At 39.1% G+C, this 8840-nt stretch overlaps 1 long non-coding RNA gene across 1 annotated transcript; it reads right to left on the bottom strand.

The window, feature by feature from the left end:
* Positions 1420 to 1877, bottom strand: LOC110270315. Its single transcript, XR_002359716.1, has 3 exons — positions 1802 to 1877; positions 1638 to 1746; positions 1420 to 1560 (listed from the first exon to the last, which is right to left on the bottom strand). It is a non-coding gene; the product is annotated as an uncharacterized LOC110270315 (long non-coding RNA).

Genomic DNA, 8840 nt, shown 5'->3' with positions numbered 1-8840 from the left:
TTCAAGGTTCTGAAAACCGGATCGGACCGGTCGATTCGACCGGTTTAACTGCGAACCAGCGATGTAAGCGGTTTGGTCCCCCTTTAATAATCGTTAGGAAAAAAACCGGAATAAAACCGGTGAACCGGTCTAAAACCGGCTGGTTGGGCCGGACCGGTGACCGGCCGGTTTTTATAAAACAGGAGAACGACACCGTTTTTAGTTGTAAAAAAAAAGGTAACCCCAACCCGGTTACCACTCGAGAACCCCCCTTTCTTCCCCCATGCCCATTCACTCTTCTCAGTCTCACACCCTCACAGTGAAGTAGTGAACCCTAGCTTCCCAAATCCCAGCCCAGTAGCCACCGCCGTCGTCGGGGTACTCAGCTCGTCATCGCCACCACTCGAGAACCCCCCTTTCTTCCCCCATTCACTCATCTCAGTCTCACACTCACACTCTCACAGTGAACCCTAGCATTCTGAAATCCCAGTGCAGTAGCCACTGCCGTCGCCGGGGTTCTCAGCTCGTCATCGCCACCGCCGTCGCCTGGCCTCTCAGCTCGTCATCAGCACCGCTGCTTCGTCTTCGCTGGGCTCTCGTCTCAGCTCGTCGTCAGCACCGTCGCTGGTCTTCGCTTCGTCAGCACCCAGGTGAGTGACTCCTCTGTTTCATCTTCTCTGTTTCATCGTCTATGTTAGAATGTATGGTTCTGATTCAGTGATTCCAGAACGCCTAATGTTGATGAATACTTGTATTTGAATTCTGATTCAGTGATTCCAGAACGCCTAATTTGTTAGAATATTGATGAATACTTGTATTTGAATGGCTGAATTCTGCTTTGTATTTGAAAACTTGAATGGCTGAATGCTATAGGCTGTAGGCAGAATTGCCTTGTGTTGAATGGCTGAATGCCTGAGGCAGATATGGCTGAATTGCTCAATGGCTCGATTGCTCTGTTAGTTTACTGATGGCTCTGTTAGTTTGTTATCTGGTTTACTAGTTGCTGATGGCTCCTACTTTTTTTGTTCAAATTTGCTAATGGCTTTGTTTTGTAGTTGCTGATTTTACTGGGTGAAGATTTAGTGTTTTGGAATGTTTCATAATGTGCTAAATGCTTAATGCTGTAGGCAGATTTTAGTGTTTTGTAGTTGCTGGTTTTGCTGGTTTTGGAATGTTGAATGCTGGTTTTGCTGAAATGTTTTGGCCACTAGAGCTTCTTTGATCAACTTCTGCTGAGAATATGCTCTACACAGGTCTATGATCAGAGAATCTTGACTCCCCACGAACGTAAGATAATTGGTGAAGACCTCTCCCATGCCCTAAGATTCTATCACACCTTGAGAAAAAAAGCATGCATTATTTTGATTGTTTTGTATTTCCATTAACGACTTCTCGGATTGATACAGGTGATGGTGGTAAGAACTAAGAACACTGCCATGCTGGAGTTCTCTTTTGTTTTGAATGTCTTCCATCTCCTGCATACCTGCCTGAGTTGTTTGAATACTTGTATGTGGGAGGGAAGTATATTTTCCATTTGTTCCATCCTTCGAATACTCGACCTTGCCTCTGCTCTATTCGCAGCTGAAAGCAAAAGATATCAAATGATGAGTAAGGTAAGATTTGAGAAAGGAGCAATGGGGAAAAAGAAAGCAACATACTTGGTCATTCTCTAACAAGTCCTTCCGGTTATGCATCTCAACAAGAGCTTTCGCTGCACGATAAGAAAGGGCTACCCGATAATTTAAATCCCCCAGCCAAATTATTCGGCTACACAAGTTAAACCAAAAGACTAATGATAGGATCATAGAGGTGAAGAGCTTACTCATGTTCCAGAATTGTCTGAGGTGAATACTAGTCGCTGGTGCCTTGGACAAGGGGAAACCTTGTCTTTCTCAGAAAAAAAAAAGAAACTCACAAGAACATCTTGAGGTTTTGATGATTGATAAATCTTTATGTTGACATTTAATATTTGATATTTCTTTATACTATTTAACTTGAGTTTGTATATTAATAAGAGTATATGACTTTGATTAATGACATTTAATGTAGTTGTTAAATTTGAAAATTATTTTAATATTTATATTATACTATAATTATATTTTAGAATGTTTATTTATAATTTATTTATTATTTTATTTTAAAACAGTTTTTTCGGTTGAACCACCGGTTAAACCGGTTGGACCAGTGAACCAATGAACCAGTAACTAGAGCGGTTTGATGACCGGTCCGGTTTTTCGAACCTTGGTTATATTATATTATTAATTTAACAACCAAAATGTGTCAGTGACATTCTCTTACTAAAACTGAGATGAAATATTTTTTTTCAAAATTAGTAAACTCCCATTCTCCATCCTCTTATCTATCTCTCTCCCGTTCTCTATTTCTTTTTATCCTTCTTACTCTATATAATAGATAATTTATATTTTATATTACTAATTTGACAAACTAAAATATGTCATAGAATATTTTTTCATCTCAAGTAAAATAATTTTTTCAAAATTAACAAACTCTCTCTCTCCTTGGTCTTCTTCTTTATTTTTTTTCTCTCATTCTCTATCTCTCTTTATCTTTCTATTCTACAAAAAATAAAATTAATAAAATAATATAGTTTAAATAAATTCATAAAATTTTAAGAAATATATTAAATTTAAAATTAAATATAACTAAAAAATAATTCTATAATATTATTCACATAAAATATATTATTATATGCATACTTTTTTAAGATTTTATATTTATTTTTTATTATTTGTTTTTTTACCTACGAAGATTTTGATTTTTTTTAGCGAACAGAGACTTTTGTCTCCTACGTGCATTTTGTAAAAGTAGTTTGATTTCATAAATTTTTTGTGCCATAATCTATAATATTAGAACAAATTAAAACTGACGTAATTTTAAAAGATTTATATTTCCGTAATGTTATTATGGACAAAAATACTAATTTCTTTCTACTTATAATACCTTCTAATTCAAAATTCAATTTGTATTACCTCTAACTAGGGTTGGCAAACGGACTTAAACCTGTCGGGTCGGCCGCATAACCCGCCAAAAAGTTGGGTCAAGCTGGAAAATGGGGACCACCAAAGAACAAAAGCCTGCCTAACCCGCACCGCTTAAACCGCAGGTTTCGGCAGGGCGGAGCGCGCTTCCTTGTCGAACTTTATTTTTTTGGCAAGGGGTATTTTTATAATTTTTTTGCCAAAATCCAACTTCTCCCAACCCAACTTACAAGAGTGTGAAGATGAAAATTGAGTATTTTGGATTATGTTTATGTTGCTTTGGAGACAATATTTATAATTATGTTTTGGATTATGTTTATTTTGCTTTGAAGAGAATATTTATAATTATGTTTTGGATGGAAACTTGGTTTATAATTATATTTATTAGATATTTATAATTATAAAGACTTTAATGTTTGTGAATATAAAAAATATAATTTTTTTATATCTTTAGAAATTATAAATTTATTAATATGGTTGTGAAATTATATATATTATTTAGTAATTAATGGTAAAAAAAATGAGGAGCTTTAGCGGGTTTAGCCCGCCAGCCCGCCAACTCATAGTTAGATGGAGTGGGGTGGGATTTTAGGACCGCCCTAGGCGGACCAACCCGCCAAAGAGCCAGCTTTTGACGGCACGGGACGGGTTTTCCCGCTTGCCACCCCTACCTTTAACTATTAAGCAACAACACACAAGACGATTACCGTTTATTAAACACAATTATTTGAGAGTAATTATTTTTAAATTAATTGCAGATAACAATTGACAACTAATTCATCATCGATTATATGATTTTATCTGATTCTTTTTATCAGGATAATTATCCAAATCAGTTCTCAAAAATTTTAAAAACAAGCATTTTAGTTTTTTAAAAAAAATTAATACATAAATCAATTGTAAGATTTTATTTCGGCAAACAAATCAGTCTTCAGTTTATTTCTTGACAGAATAATTATCCAAATAAATCCTCAATAATTTTAAAAGCGGATATTTTAGTCCCAAAAAATTAATATACAGATCAATTCCTAATTTTTTTTATCAGACATAGCAGTCCTCTGTACATGTTACTTTTACTATATGTCAATTTTTATTATTATTAGCTTAACTTTATGCATGCGGATGATGACACTAGCATGTTGATACACTTTTTTGTTGGAAACAGGTAAGGTGAATAATGATGCTTTGAAATTTGAATATTTTTTTAATATAAACATAATTTTTAAAGTAGGACATTGTCGGATTCTTGTTGACAATTTGATATTATGCATATGAAATTAAGTTGCAAATTTGACACACTTTTTTTTGTTAACATGATTTTTGTACACATTATAAATAATTAAAAAATAATATGTGTTTTTGTATGGATACATGGAGGGAGAGCTCAGTCTTTGGGAGTCGACGCCGAGCTATTATCTTCGGTGCTGACCTTTAAGCCTTATGATAATCCGAGCTTTACTCCAAGAGGGTGTCCAATCGCGTAGAGCTTTGAGTAAGAAACAGGGGGGAGTGTACCTGCAAAGGCACTCCGAAGCTTAAGTTAGTATTGAGAATTCAATGTGTCTTTAGGATAGAAGATCATACCTTTTTATAGGTGATAGTGTTTAAATCGGTTATGTTCCTGCTTTATTGCCTGTATTAAAGAGCAATAATAAGGGTTTGGACATTTCACTTTTGTGAAGCAGTCCGTTAAGCTGATTTGTAACGTTACTTTTTAATAAATGACATTGATTGCTGATTAGTAACTGTAACGCCGATTAATAACGTAAATTGCCGAGTAATGACTGAAATGCTGAACTATAACGCCAATTATTTGGGTCATAATGTGAATAATGCTGAGTTATGAATGATAAAGCCAATTTATGAATAATGCCGAACTATCTCCAATCTGCTTCCTGTGTTATACTTAAGACTTGTGTTAGTTCAATGCTTGGCTTAAGTAGTGTTGACTGATAAAGTGATGACCCATTTGGTTGAGTGTTGGCAAGTTTAGACAGAATGTCAGCTCGGCCATTACTCTCCTTTGGTATGTGCTGTATTTTATATTTAGAAAATTTTAAAAGTAAATTTTGTACGACATCCAGGTATTTAGAAAGCAAAGGGTCCTTAACTTGGTATAAGTTGTTTACTTGTTAGACGATAAGCAAGGAGTCGCAATATACCTTAAGTTCGGTGATGTTTAGGTCGGCCGCGAGTCTAAGGCTGGCAATTAGTGCTTCATACTCACTTTGATTGTTGCTTGCTTTAAATGAGAAGTTGAGGGAATGTTCGGTGACATTGCCACGGCCATCGTCAAGTATGATACCTGCTCCACACCCTTGTGGGTTGGAGGACCCGTTGACGTATAAAGACCATTCGATGTAGTCTTCAGTTGTACTTGGTATTGAGAATTCGACAATAAAGTTGGCCAAAAACTGGGATTTAATGGATGCTCGTCCTTCGTACGTGATATCGAATTCTGATAGCTCCACTGACCATTTTACTAGTCGGCCAGCCAGTTCAGGTTTCTGCAGGACTTGCCGCAAAGGTTGATCTGTTCGAACATGGATTTCATGGCTCTGAAAATATGGTCGGAGTCTTCTGGCTGAGAAGACAAGGGCGAGGGCCAGTTTCTCAATGCTCGGGTATCGAAGCTCGGCGTTTTGTAAGGTTTTGCTGGTAAAATAGATCGGGAATTGTTTCTTTTCTCTTTCTGCGACAAGGGCGGAGCTTATAGCCTAGTTAGTGACAGAAAAATATAAAAATAATGGCTCTCCTTGTAGGGGGTTTATAAAATTGGTGGTTTTGAAAGAGTTTCCTTGATGGTTGTAAATGCTTGTTCGCATTCATTAGTCCATTGGAAAGCTTTTTTGTTTTTTAAAGTCTGGAAAAAATATGAGGATTTAGAAGCTAGGCAAGGTAAGAATCTAGAAAGTGCAGCAAGTCTCCCTGTTAACCGTTGGACTTCCTTGATGGTGTGTGGACTTGTCATGTCTAAAATAGCTCGGCATTTTTCTGGATTTGCCTCAATATCTCGGCTAGTGAGCATGAAGCCGAGAAATTTGCCGCTTTGAACACCGAATGCACACTTTTCGGGATTTAACCGCATGTTGTATTTTCTTAGCTGTCCGAAGATTTCTGTGAGGTCATCAAGGTGATTTTTGCCGATCTTTGTCTTGGCGACCATATCGTCGACGTAGACCTCAATGTTTCTGCCGATTTGTTTGCTGAAGATTTTGTCCATTAGACGTTGATATATTGCACCTGCATTCTTAAGACCAAATGGCATGACCTTATAACAATAGTTTCCATATTCAGTAATAAAGGCTGTCTTATTTTGATCGGATGGATGCATTTGGATCTGGTTATAACCAGAATATGCATCGATAAAACTGAGTTTTTCGAAACCAGAGGCATCATCAACTAAAAAATCAATAGAGGGTAAAGGGTAGGAATTTTTGGGGCATGCTTTGTTGAGATCGGTGAAATCAACACACATGCGCCATTTACCGTTATGTTTTTTAACCATGACGATGTTCGCCAGCCATGTTGTGAATCTGATTTCTCGGATGAAGCCCGCATTGATGAGCTTCTTGGTTTCTTCTAGGGAAGCATGTTTTCGGTCGTGGCCGAGATTTCTATAGGTCGGACAGATGGATCTAACGCTAACTTGTGTGATATGATGGATGGGTCGATGCCTGGCATATCAGCTGGGGTCCAAGCAAACAGGTCGGCATTTTGTTGTAAGAATGCTCGGAATGATAATTTTTCTTCTAAGGATAATGTTGAGCCGACGTATGTGAATTTGTCCGTGTTTTCTGTGAGATAGATTTTATCTAGGTCTTCTGTTGGGGTTGGCCTTTCTAGTGTTCCTGCTCTGGGATCAAGGTCGGCCAGCATGTGTTGGTCGTTCGTGTTGCCGATATTGTGAACCTGGGCTTTTGTGTTATGGTTAGGTCTTTTGAGACTATTGTTGTAGCACTCCCGGGCTTCTCAGGCATCACTGTGAATGGTTGCAATTGTGTTGTCCTGCAAAGGGAACTTAACACAAAGATGAATTATAGATACTATAGCGCCGAATCTATTTAAGAAAGGTCGGCCAAGTATTAAATTATAGGGACTGAAGCAATCAACAACTAAGTATTGAATGTCTGAAGTTTTTGACGAGGGAAACTTACCGAGTGTGGTTTGTAACCATACAGAGCCCATAACCGGGACTCGCTCACCTGAGAATCCTACCAAGTCACCAGTGGAAGGTTGGATGACAATATTGCTTAGTTTCATTTTCTAGAATGTTGAGTAAAAGAGAACATCGGCGCTGCTGCCTGGGTCGAGCAACACCTTTTTAACTAGGAGATCTCCGAGCTGTAGGGAGATTACGACCGGATCATCCAGATTTGCTACGCTGTTGTCATGATCGGCTGTCTGGAATGTTATCTGTGGAGATGTCGGCAGAGGCTGCTGTTGACTTTGATCGGCGTTAATGGAAAGTATAGCTCGGTAAGATCTTTTTCTTGCCGAGCTTGTGGCTCCGCCACCTGCAAAACCTCCGGAAATACAGTTAATTATACGTGTTGGTAGTTCAGGATGGCTATTGTTCGGTCGGTCTCTATCTCGGCCATGTTGTGTAACCGAGCTTTGGTCTCCTGAAGGAGGTGTTCGCCGCTGCATGTGGTCGCTGATGTATTTGTCTAGGTGACCCTGGCGAGCTAGTCACTCCAGCAGGTCTTTGGCGATGACGCAGTCGTCGCTATTGTGTCCGTGCTTCTGGTGGAAGGAGCAGTATTTTGATCGGTCAGTGCCTTTTGAATCTGGGTAACTGCCAGCCTTTCTTGGTGGCTTGATTAATTTTGAATTCAAGATCTCCTTGATGATATCATCGCGCTTGGTGTTGAATTTGGTGTAGGTCTCATATCGTGGAATTGGTTTGAAATTCTTCTTGCTGTCCCGTGTTTTGTCGTCGTCTCTATAGTGAGGCTTTTCTACTTTCCGAGCTTGTTGGAGTTCTTCGATGTCGATCTGTCCTTTAGCTTTTTCATGGAACTCGGCCATAGTTTTTGGTTTGGCCACAGCAATAGTTTCCTGGAATTTTTCTGGTCGTAATCTGCTTTTTATGGCGTGTAGCTCCACCTGGGGATGGAGGTCGGGTATACTTATGGCTATCTTTGTGAAGCGCGTCATGTAGTCTTTGAGGCTTTTGTGCTAGCGTTGCTTGACTGTGTTCAGGTAATCGGAGTCATGTAGATAGATGGCCGATCCAGCGAAGTGCTCCTCAAAGGGTTTTGATATGTCTCGAAATCGAGAAATGGAACCTACAGGCAAAGAACAAAACCAATCAAGTGCAGGACCGTCTAAGTAAGATGGAAAACAACGACATAAAACTTTATCAGATGCACCATTTACTATCATTATGGAGGTGAATTTCTTGATGTATTTCTTCGGATCACCTAACCCATCATAGGGAGTTAGGGTGGTCAGCAGAGTAAACCTTCGGGGTAGCACGAAGTTCATCACCTCCGCCGTGAATGGTCCAGGGGAGCTTTCCTGATCGTCATTCTCTATGTCTTTCTGAGCTTCCTCATTATGTTCGGGTTGCTCTTCTTCCTGTCGAGCAGTGTCTGAGACATGTGTTGGCCCTGACTGCTGCTCGGCTTCTTCTGTCCATTCTTACCGGTCATTGTTTTCGGTTCGAGTGTTATTCAAGTTGGCAATTTGATTTGCCATTCTTTGGTTCTCCTCGGTCACGGCTTGCCACAACTCGGTCACCATCCGGAGCAATTCGGATGGTGTGGGTGGAGGTTGTTCAGCCATGAGTTCAAACGGGAACCTCGAGGCCAATGATATATGGAGAGGTTTATATTTTCGTCCCCACGGTGGGCGCCA

Source organism: Arachis ipaensis, chromosome B03 (assembly GCF_000816755.2).
Source record: "Arachis ipaensis cultivar K30076 chromosome B03, Araip1.1, whole genome shotgun sequence".
In the NCBI taxonomy this organism is placed as follows: domain Eukaryota; kingdom Viridiplantae; phylum Streptophyta; class Magnoliopsida; order Fabales; family Fabaceae; genus Arachis; species Arachis ipaensis.
The sequence above is the reverse complement of the archived record's forward strand: the minus strand, read 5'-3'. Positions and strand labels throughout refer to the sequence as shown.